The sequence below is a fragment of the Rousettus aegyptiacus genome, unplaced genomic scaffold (genome assembly GCF_014176215.1).
Source record: "Rousettus aegyptiacus isolate mRouAeg1 unplaced genomic scaffold, mRouAeg1.p scaffold_m13_p_6, whole genome shotgun sequence".
In the NCBI taxonomy this organism is placed as follows: Eukaryota; Metazoa; Chordata; class Mammalia; order Chiroptera; family Pteropodidae; genus Rousettus; species Rousettus aegyptiacus.
In genome coordinates, this window is record NW_023416309.1 from 10,357,180 (window position 1) to 10,369,539 (window position 12,360).

The 12,360-nt window shown below is 40.8% G+C and overlaps 1 pseudogene; it reads right to left on the bottom strand.

The window, feature by feature from the left end:
* Positions 1-1,248: 1,248 nt before the first annotated feature.
* Positions 1,249-1,367, bottom strand: LOC118604139 (annotated as a pseudogene).
* Positions 1,368-12,360: the final 10,993 nt, after the last annotated feature.

Here is a 12,360-nt window from a genome sequence, read left to right on the forward strand (position 1 = left end):
AAAAGGCTATGTACCAAGATTTATCAAATGACTATTAATTACCCTCTTATTTCTTTGCAGAGGGACATTTGTTTGAACTGATATTCACAAAAATTAACTGGGAAAAATTCAAACATAATTTCAACTTACCCTTCCCAACATACTTTTGATGAAATACTCTTGCCTCAGTGGACGCTTTAAACATATTGTCATCCAAATGTCGGAAAATGTCCACCAAATATCCTAGATGGCAAAGCTAGTTCTCATTGTCAAATCAATTAGCCAAGTCAAGTTCACTTATTTTGAAAAATGACATACATTCAGAAAAGTTTACTGAGCAAAACTTTACGGGTCAATAAATAATTAAAAAGTTAACATACATGTAATTGTCGCTCTTTGCCAGCATCCTAGAAGCTCCACCTCATGCCCCTTCTGCCTCACACCACCCTCCCTTTCACCTTGAGGATATTACTGTCCTGACTTTTAAGGTAATCATACTTTTCTCCTTTATAATTTTACCATGTACATACTTATCCCTAAACTATATAGTTTTGCTTAATTTTGAATTTTTATGGAGTCTTACTATGTGTGTCATTTTGAAATGTGTGTCTGAACATTATGTTTGAGACATTCACGTGTATACTTACAAATAGCAGTAATGTGCTACGTTTTCATTTCGATACAGCTGTCCATTGTATGACATTATCACAGTATATTTATCTGCTCTATTATTAATGAAATGGGCTTTTGAGTAATTTCCAGTTTAGAACTACAAGAATCATGTTGCTATGAATACGCATCTTGTTCCACACAGTAGGATTGCTGGATTCTGTGGTATGCCTACCTTTAATTATAATACATAGTGCCAACTTGGTTTCCGAAGTTACACTCATACTCTGAATACTAGAGTTCTCGTTGCTTTTCATGCACAACCACACTTGCATTCATCAGTTCAAACAATACACATTTGTACATTTTTGTAACTACCGTATATTTGTCAGTCCTTGTTCTTTTTGTACTTCTTGTACATTCTGTATATATGACATCTCGCTGCGATTTTAATTTGCATTTCTCTGATAATGAATGAAACCTAGTTCCTCCTGCAAATTGCTTGTTCAAGACTCTTGCTTTTTTCTATTGGAATGTTTATTTCTTGCTGTTTCGTAGGAGTTTTTATTTGGATGTGATCCTATCATCAGTTATATGTGTTGCAAAGATCTTGTCCTACTCTGTGGTTTCTCTTTCCAACCTTAATTTTTTTTTTTTTAACGCCTACAGCACCTAGTCTTCCTAGGTGGTCTCCCATCCAAGTACTAGCCAGGCCTGACCCTGCTTAGCTTCTGTAATCAGACAGGATCGGGCTTGTTCAGGGTGGCATGGTCGTAGACTTTTAATGGGTTGTTTTTGATTAACAAGAAGTCCTTAGTTTATAAGTAACAATCCAAGTAACAATCTTTTCCTTATTAGTTAGTGCCTTTTCTTTTCTGATTAGGAAGTTTTTCCTATACTGGGGCAATGAAGATAGTTCCCCATATCATCTTCTAGAAGCTTATTGTCTTCTTTTAATTTAGGTTTACCATACAGCTGGAGTTGATTTTTGTGTGAAGCGTGAAGTAGGTATTGTTTTATTTCCCCCCATACTGTATAGATACTAATATGCCAGCTTTATTTATTAAAATATTGTCTCTTTGCTATTCTCTTGTAGTTTATAAATATTATATTAATAATAAGTTAGTAATATGTTAATTATTTAAGGTAGTTGCTCATATACTTGAGTTTTATTATTTTTACTAGCTTCTTTCTATTTTTCCTGTCCATTCAGTTCCCTCTTTCCTCCTTTCCTGCACTTTTGGTTTTCTTGAGTATGTTATCACTCCTTGTATACTCTACATTAGATTGGACATTATACATGTCATAATATTCTTTTGGCATTTACCTAGAAATTACAATCTTTATCCTTGATTTACAAGAAGTATAATGTTGATTAGAACATTACTATCTTTCTGGATAATGGAAGGTTGTTAGAACATTTTATTCCATTTATCCCCTTCTTGGCTTATATTGTTCACATAAATTAAACTTTATAATATTATTATTCTTGTTGAAACACTCCATGGTTATTTACATTTACCTTGCATCTCCAACCTTCAATCTGAAATCACTGTTTTACGGTTAGGGGAATATCCTTTAGTAGCCCTTTTTGCTGGTTTGCTGGTGAAAATTTTTTTTCAGATTACTTGAAAATGTTCTTATTTTGTCTTCATTTTGATAGATATGTTTTGCTGGGTGTAGAAGTCTAGGTGGCAGTTACTTTCCTTCAGTTCTTTACAGATATCTCATTTACTCCCAGTTTTTCTTGTTTCATTTAAGAAGACAGTTGTTTGTCCAATCTCTGTTTCTTCAAAGGTAATCTTTTTTTTTTCACTTACTTGCTTTTAAGATGTTTTCTTTGTCCTTTATTCTCTACAGTTTTATATGGTGTACCCAGATGTTTTCTTCCCCTACCCCTTAATAATAGCATACTTGGGAGTTGTAGGGATTCTTAAATCTGTAACTTGTTGTCTTTCATCAGGATGGCAGCATTCTCAGCCATTATTAGTTTAAATACTTGTTTTGTTCCATTTCTTCTTTCTCCATTCTTTCTGAGACTAATTATGAATATGTTGAAACTTCTCTCAGTGTTTAATCTGTCTCTAACCCTTTTTTATATTTTTCTATATATTTTTTCTCTGTGTTTCATTCTGGATAACTCTTTTCTAATTTTTAAATTCACTAATTCTCTGTGTAGATATATTGATCCATCCAGCTAGTTATTACTTTTGAATCTTGTACTTTTCAGTTCTATAATTCCTATTTGTTTCCTTTTCAAATATGATATGTTTTATTGTAGAGTTTCTAGCTCTTTGCCAACATTATTATTGTTTTCTTTTATCTCCTTGAACATAGTAAGCATAGATTCTTAAGAAAACTTTTATTATGAACATTTGTGTGTATATGGATCTATATATTAAACATACGAAATGGAAAAATTCTATAATAAATGTATAAATTCATTGCTCTGCTTCAATAAATATCAATATTCTTTCATTATTTTATAAAAGCACATTCTTTTTCCTTGCTGCTGCCTTCTTCCTCCTCCTCCTCCTTCTTCACTGGGGTAATTTAAAGCAAATTCAAAACAGTATATTTCTCTAACAGAAATGGACTTAAAAAAAGCATTACCGCAAAATCGTTATACTCTACAATAGTAATACTAACCCTTGATGTCATCCACTACCTTGTCCGATTTAAGCTAAGTATTGTTTGCCTTGGTTTTATTATCATCTTCCTGAACCTTTCACTGGTTTGGTCAAGAACTCAATGAGAAAGTGAATGTGAACTCTCTCTGAAATTCTGCAGCGTGTGCAAGGACCTCCTAAGGCTCCATCTCAATCCCAGTCAGCTAAGGTTCTTTCCTGCCTTTAGACTGTTCGTGTGAGCAACACTCTCCCATAAGTAACAGTGCTCATTAAACAGTAATTCTTACCTGGGAAAGACAGACACAGAGAACGAGGGTGGGACAGGGAAGGGGACATACTTGTCCACTAGAGAGGTATACCTTCTCCTCCCTTCTCCACCCAGGAAATTACTGAGTGACACAGATAGTATGAAAGATGATTGTAGATGAGATGCAGGAAAGGCAATAACAACAGTATATCAAAAGGCAGGGCAGTTATTCTCCTTTAATTATCCTCAATAGTTCTGACTACATTAAAAAGAAAGTCTTGTTTGGTGTTTGTAGGTTTCAGAACTTCTTTAACTGTTGTTCATTTTTATTTTAACAAGGAGAAGACTGTGCTTCAGGCAGACAGTCTCTGGTTAATATTTAATACATTGGTGTATAGTGATACAACACAAGCTCGGGAAAAAGGTCTTTTATAGTGTGTGACCTACACTGACAGTTCAGCATGAAGCTCTGGAATTGCCTGGGTTCAAATCCCAGCTCCACCACTTATGAGCTGAGCCAGATGACCTTCTGGCAAGCATCAGCTTCTTCAGGTGTAAGACGGTGATGATAGCAGTGTCTATTTCACAAGGTATCTATATCAATTAAGAAGAGACTTAATGGAGGCTGTGTTATATAAGACACTTAACACAAGGCCTGGCGAACAGGAGGTACTACCATAATTAAGATGCAGAATCTCATTTATACTTAAAAAGCACTACTTTTGCAACCAAAATATCAACAAATTGTTCTCCCAGTTGTGGACTTGAATGATAGCTCAGTCTAGAGTTCTAGTGTCTAAGTTCCTAGGTACCTATTACTTTTGTGTAGGCAATCTCTGGCATCTCATGTATCACTATATACCCCATCCCCCATCATGCCCCAGGCACTGTGCTTGGCACAGTCAGGCTCTCCATAATGGTCTGCCCACTAGAACTAAAAGTGCCATCCATCAACTGGAGGAAGTTGTTCCAGAAAGATAGCACAATCGCAATGCCATGGAAATGAAGCCAGGAGGACCCTTTCAGGCAGACACCCAGCTGTGACTTCAGCGAAGCTTTTTCTGATTAAAGGTGCTTTCAGGGAACTTTCCAGTGAGTCCAGGTGCTAATCCAGGCACCAGGAGCTAATTACATATTACAGATAAGTAATAACTGATGGGACATTGACAACACACAACAAGATTTAGCACAGCTAATCCTGGGTAGGTCATTTTGCTGCTCTCTAACTCAATCCTCATCTTAAAAAATAGGAATAAATAATACCTGCCCTTCCAGGGTTTTATAAGGAACAAATTAGCTCATAAGTATGATTGTAAATGTAAGTGCGCTCTCTCTCTCTCTCTCTTTCTCTCTCTCTCTCTCTCTCTCTCTCTCTCTCTCTATCGCGCGCGCGCACACACACACACACACACACACACACACGCACGCAGTGTTTACTAGTGATTGGTTTTTCTATCTTCTCATCCCCACAGGCTGGTGGGAAGATAGGAGGACCCAAAGTCCCTTTTCTTCACATTAATTCAGTCCTTTAAAGCTCCCCTTCTGGCTGCAGCCCGTAGAAAAAGGGGTGGGCGTGCTGCTTGCTGGGCAGTGGGAGATGGATCACTAAATATGGTAGTGGTGACCCTAGTGATCGTAGCCTAATAGGCTCAGGGAAGAAGTATTTTTCAGATGGGAGATTCATGAACAAATAGTAATCCCTCTTTAAAGGCAAACACCTCAGAGCTGAGTGCAGAATGAAGCTCAGACTTTTGCCTTTTGTAGAGTCTGGGCAGTTCCAACTCAGCTTTAATTTGTCAGGACTCTGCATTCCTCTGGGCTTCTAACGTGGGCCCTGACCTCAACTCCAGCTCTCCCATTGTCATTTACAATGCTCAATAAATAATAATAATAATAAACTTTGAATGGATTGTTTCATTTAATTCTCAAGACATCCCAGCAAAGCAAGTATGATTATTATTCCTATTTTTCATATTGGGAAACTGAGATATAGAAAGGTTAAAATGGACCATGTTACTAAGTCATATGCCTGGTGAATGAGAATTCAAACCCAGGCAGTTGGACTACAGAGTCTACATTTTTACCCCTATACCTTACTTGCTGCCCACAACTTGGATGAAAGAAATGGATGGAAAGAAGGAAAGAAGGAAGGAAGGAAGGAAGGAAGGAAGGAAGGAAGGAAGGAAGGAAGGAAGAAAGGAAGGAAGGAAGGAAGGAAAGAAGGAAGGAGAGAAGGAAGGAAGGAAGTTAGTTTTCCAAGTTGCGAGAATTAAATAAGATACCGTGTGTATAATTGTGCTTTATAAAATTTAAAGTGTAAAAAATGGACTAATATTGTCACTATTAGACCAAAGTTGTTTTAGAAAGAAGTTTGTCTCCTAAGCTGGGACTTCAGCACCTCTGGCATCTGGTGGAGACTCCTGAGCTCTTCCATTCTTCAGTGCTCTCCTTACCCCCAGCCCTGAGGCTCATCTCTCTGGGATGTGAGAGAAACTAGGGAAAACCTCAGAACTGGGATATTTAAAGGTTTTTGCCCTTGCCCATCTCATTGCTATGTGTGACATTGGGCAAGTCCCTTAATCACTCCATGTCCACAAGTCTGCCTTTGTCTCTAATGAGAAGGTTGCCCAGCTCTGGTGGATCTGTGAGAGCCTGCGTGCCACAGCACCTAATTCAGCTGCGAGATTTCAAGCACTCCATAATCACAGTGACTGGTGGGGACCATGTTGGACAACAGAGATACAGAACATTTCCACTCCCACAGAACATTCTATTGGATAGAGCTGCTCAACAGTTCTATATTTATTTAGTTTTTTTTTCTCTTTTAAGGTAAAACTTGCATATGATGAATCTTACTATCACTCTAGAAATTTCTCTCATGTTCTATCCCAGTCAATCTCTGCCTCCAACCTCAGAGGCACCTGCTGTTTTGATCATTTTTTAAATCATAAATTACTCTTGCCTGTTTATGAAAGACTCTACTTGGCTTTACCAAAGCTCCTTGGAAGCTTGCACCAATTTTCACTCCTCTCAGGAGAATGAGAGTCTAGAGACTAATGATTTTCATCTTCTGACCTCTTCACATCACTGGCTTCTACATCCTACAAGCAAATGCAAAGCAGAACCAATCTTTGAGAATGTAAAAACAGCCGTCTTCAGGGAGCCTCCTCCATTTTGCCTGCTTTTGTTTAGATTTGACCACTTGAGCCTGGGCTAGACATATTTCCCACTGTAATCTTTTCTAGGAGTGTCTGATTGGCATTCCCAATGTGGCTTTCTGCCACTGTTTGCAGGACTGCAGGTGGGTGGGACAGTGGGCAAGGAGAACAGATGCTGTCGCCTTTTAAGGACTGCCAGAGAGGAGGTTGGCCTGGAGGATTTTGATTCAGACCATACCACATGGTCTGGCTGGTTACTGGTGGCCCTGACTCTGCAGTGGGGATTACAGGACAGTAGAATCAAGTTTGAGCTGGAGAGTGGGGGCCATAAGTTACTTTTGACTAAGAGTTCTGGGTAAGGGGTAGGGAGCCACATTTTACCTTATTGCTTCAGGTCAGTTGAAAAAGGCTCAAGAAAGATAAACCAAATTCAATGCTTTGCAGGGATATGTTGACATAAGAAATGTCCAAACCCATATAGAATATTTAGGAGTTTATTTGAACCGAACTGATGACAATTTCCAGGAATCAAAATCTCAGTGGACTGAGAAAGTGCTCCAGAGAATGGTTGTTTTGCAGCTTATTTTATACATTAGAATCAAAGGAGGAGACATGAGGAGGGTTACTTAAAATTCATTGCTGGTAGATTGAGGGGGCAGGAGAAAGCAAAACAGAGAAATCTCTGGGAATGTTTAAAAAGTAAAACAGGGAGACATATACCTTTTTTTCCATTGATGGGTACAGGATAGTTAACATTTACAACACATACAGGTGGTACCTTTGGGAAGACAAGATAACAATGAGGGGTTTTGTGGTCTTGTGTTCTGATGCTGTGGTTCTGCTCTGAAGGGTCTGGAAAAGATTACTTTGACATTTTAAAGGTATGTTATCTTAGATGTAAAAAGACAGTCGACAGGCTCACTTAAGGTAAAGATTGACCATTGTCAAGAAAGGTGCAGGCCTAGGAAGTAACTACCCACCATGACTTGCTTTTAGTTAGGAATTTTTATGTTCAGACCATTCTATGTGGTTAGTTTTCCCCTCTGAGTTTGTAAAGACCAGTTTTCATCCAGTTCACAAATGTTATCACACAGATTTGGAAAATTCCCAGGTACTCACAGCCTGACAACCCCAGGAGGTGGCTAGGCAAGGCTTCTGTGTGCCGAGAGCCAGCTAGAAGGACAGGAATTTGATTTCAGGGACTCCTGAGCTGGTAACAAATGGCCTTCATTGACTTTTTGTTGAGGGAAGGGGCCCCACTGGGGTGGGGGTGGGAAAAGGGTGCAGAGATAAATGTCACAGAACAGTGCTGAGATTACCTGGGCCATCAAAGGGGCTTGGGGCTGGCTTCAGTGCCTAGCAGGAGGAACCTCTATGCAAAGCCCAGAGACTGTCATCTCCTGCTGTCTGTTGGTTGTGCTAACTTTGGGGTATACTTATTGGCAGCTAGCCAGGATGAAAGAAAAGGGCCTGGTGGCCTGGATCACAGGAGGAAAGAGAGGGCAGCTGAGGACACTGGGGCTGGGAGGAAGGAAGTCAGGGAGGATGCAGCTGGGGGCTGCCCCCAAGGAGTTTCTGGAGGCGGCAGATCTTGAAGCTGTTGGGAAGCAAGCAGGCCTGGGATGGTGAGGTACCTAGGGACCCGCCCAGCAGCAGGAGGGCCACAAGTACCCCTGAAAACACACGGTGGCCAGGCCAGAAAATGATGGGCCAGGAGTAAGATGTGGAAAAGCGACCTTTTTTTTTGCTCCCTGGGCAGGGCCCCATGAGTAAGTGAATGTCAGAGTGGGGGAGTGAGACCCTCTGGGGCTGACCCAAGGGTTTCAAGATGCCTCTGTATCAGAAGCTATCACAGAAAATTAGGATGTTCTAGAGGTCTATTTTTAGAGGCGGGGGCGGTGGTGGGGTTCCAGCCTCTCCTTTCTGCTCCCTCTGTGGCCTCAGAATTCACAGCACATAAGCAGATTGCTACCTGCATGGTCCACTTGGCTGGCCTGGCCCTTTCCCTTTTTGCCACCCAAACACTCAGACTCGGAGAGAGAGAAAACTCTTTCCCTCCAGCTGGGACATAAGAATTATCAAGGACTTGTTTCCAGACTTGGCTTAAGCCTGTATTGGGCACCGACGATGCACAGACCTCAGCCCTATGTGTATACCTGGCAAGGATGGCCAGATCCTACTCATTCAACAAGGGGCGGGAATAGGGCCAGGGGGTTGGGGGTTGTTATTGCTGAGAAGCATTAAATAGACACTTTCATATTTTGAGTAGTTGGAGCTGTCCAATCACAGATTGGTAGAAACTCACTAGAAAAGTAATAAGCTTCATGTCACTAGTGGTATTCAAGCTGAGACAGGATAAACACTTGGTAGGGAGAGAGAGAGACAGAAAGAGAGAGAGAGAGAGAGAGAGAGAGAGAGAAAGGATTAGATTAGTGTTTCTCATTCATGTAGTGTATTTTGGATTTTTGGCATATCTTTTTATTTATATACATTATTTATTTATATAAATTTTTCTTTAGATAATTGACTGTTTGGACATGAATCAATATGTATAAAGAAAACTTGAAATCAATACCATAAAGGAAAGCCAGAATTGTGTGTTATAGGATAACACTTAAAATTGCCACCACCACCACCACCACCACCACAAACTAAAGCAGGGTTATCAGGACCTAGCTGAATACTGTTGCTTGTCCTGGCATCTATGTCAAAATGGAGCTGGTGAGTTTTGTAGGGATGCTAAAGAAAGATCTTCTCCCAGTAAGGCTTTCTCTTCAAGATCATCAGAAGAATTTGGAATGAACTGCAAAGGGAACAGGCTCCACCCTGGGAGATCTCTCTAACATCCACTCAGGCATCACTCTCACTCACCCCTTGGTTATTGCCTTCCGCCTGCAGCCTCATGTGGCCTGGGGGAGATATCCCTCACTCCTGTTCCACCACCTATAAATGAGGTGTTTGGCTGGAGAACAATTGCTAGGGTCCTTTGCAGCTCTAACTTTCCTTCCAACTTCAGTATTATAGGATTCTTCCACTCTGGTATGATTTCTCAGGGTGGGATTTCATGGGGTCACGGGTAGGGACCCTTCCCTGGCTCTACCATAAGCACCTGTTATCCCAGAAGGAAAAACATGCTTTGCTACTGAGCTTCTGTCTCCAAACTCTCCTTAGTGTCTCTCCTCGCCCCTGCTTCCCCCTTCCCATGCCCCTATTGCCCTTGCTTCATGTCTGGCTGCACTGAGAGCTTCACATAGGCTAAATGTCATTTAGAAAAATAAGATTCCATTAAAAGATTATTGTCTGTCTCCTTAGTCAAGCCTCTGAGATGGAGCCTGTCCTTATTTGATTTTAGTTCTGGGGCACTTTCAAAAGAAGCAGTGGGATGGGAGGAGCCGGTTTATCTCTGAGAGTGAGGCGGTCAGAGAAGCAGGTTTTATTTACAGCTTTGTTCATAACTTGGAAAAGTGTTTCGAAATATTTCCACCAGCAGGTGGTTGGCAGGGTGATGCCCTGTTAACCAGAAAACCTATGCCAGAACACAGCAACACCTGGCTTGAAAGAAGTCCATGATGTGAAAATTAGTGGGCAATTATACACTCTACACAGGAAGGGTTGCTATAAGGAATCTTTTAAACAGGCAAAACCTGGTGACTTTGAAATAAAATTCTATTTCTTTTCGGGGTGTGGTAAGGACTTAATAAGATGACCATGTTTCAATCAGATGCATTTCAGGATGGATTTCCTCTGGGAAACCACTGACCTCCTTCCTATCTCTACGCATTTACCTATTCTGGGCATTTCACAGAAATGAGACCTTATACTATGTAGCCTTTTGTGTCTGGCCTCTTTCATTTTGCATAATATTTTCAAGGTCCGTCCATGTTGTAGCATGTGTCGGAACTTCATTTCTTTTTATGGCTAAATAATAATATTCTATTGTGTGCAGGTACCAAGTTTTATTAATTCGTTCATCAGTTGATCACCATTTAGGTTGTTCCCACTTTTTAGCACTGTGAATAATGCTGATATGAACATTTGTGTACAAATTTCTATATACGGACCTCAGCCTTAAATATGCTTGGTAAGGATGGCCACTGTGCTTGATGTGGGATATTTGGGTTGGATGACAGGTAGCAAGACCATTGGAGGGGAGGCAAGAATGTCTTCCAGGAACCACTCTATCAATCTGTCTGTTCCCTCAGGGCTGTTCTCAGCCTGCATAGCCCATGACCTCATGAGCTCGAACTTGTTTGTCGTAGTGTACACTCTTTCCAACTCTCGTGCTGCCCTTCTAGGTGACTTTGTGGGAACCTACACCCATTCCTGGCAGCTACCGAGTGACCTTATGTTTGTGGCAAGGGCTTAAGGGTCAGTGACTTCACTTTCTGTGCCTGCTGGTCAGCATCCCCAGACAGGTTAGAAAGCTTACTGGAAGCTATAGGAGGGAAGAGGGCAGGGAGCATGAGATTTGGTCACATTTCCTCCTCGATCTGATCGTGGATAAAAAAGTGGCCACATACTAAACCCAACAAGCTCAGAGGAGGCCTACATGGTGGTCCTTATAAACTCAGAGACTGAAAGTAACCACATAAGATGGTCTGAACATAAAAATTCCTAACTAAAAGCAAGAAATGGTGGGTAGTCACTTCCTGGGCCTGCACCTTCTTCAACAAAGGTCAATCTTTACCTTAAGTGAGCCTGTCTATTGTCTTTTGCATCTAAGATAACATACCTTTGAAATGTCAGAGTAATCTTTCTTTCCAGATTACAGAACCCCTCATTGTTATCTTGTCTCCCAAAATGTACCATCTCTACATGCTATAAACATTAATTATTAACTATCTTGTATCCATCAATGTAAAAGAAGTGTCTCTCCATTTTACTTTTAATCCAATTTGAGATATCTCTGCTTTGCTTTCTCCCGCCTCCCTAATCTACCATCAGTGGATTTCATGTAAACTTCCTTATGTCTTCTCCTTTGATTCTAAATTAAAAAGCTGAAAAACTGCCATTCTCTGGAGCATTTTCTAAATCCTTCGAGATTTTGCTTCCTGCTAATTGTAATCAGTTTGGCTCAAAAGCCCAAACCAAAACAACAACAACAACAACAACAACAACAATGACAACAACTCTTACAAGACTTTTTCTTAGCCTGGATGTTCCTTTGTCAACATAAGTGAACTGTGAATGTCTTCTGTTTTCTCCCTATATAGAGTGAGTGGGCCATCCAAGGTTGATCTCATCACCTTTGGTTCTGTCTGTTTTTAACAGACACTGAAAGTGCCTCTGAGCAGGAGTCAGGGGGTGGAGAAAGATGCCACAGACTCTCAGACTCCAAGAAACTAGGCTGCAGAGCTTTCTGCTAAGAAGCAGGAAGGTAGTGCCTGCCTAGTCTCGCTCATGGCTGCACTCTACTGTCTAGGCCAGGAGGGTACACAGGAGGCACTCAGAGAGTATCTGTTAAATAAAGGGCTGGAAAGGAAAGTAAATCCTATCTGATTCAACCTTTTCACTTATCAGGCAGAAAACTTAGGCCAGGAAATGGGAAGTGGCTCAGTTAAGCCAATATTTATAGCCAACAAATGAGAGAATGAGAGAACCAGGCCAGGCCTCCTGCTGTGCACTTTAGAAGTGGTGTTTTTTCCTTGGCACCAGGTGGCGGAGGTCTGAGGGATGCCTCTCCTAGAGGGAGCCCAAGCCCTGTCTCTCTTTTCCTCCCAATCCCTCTGATCTCCAG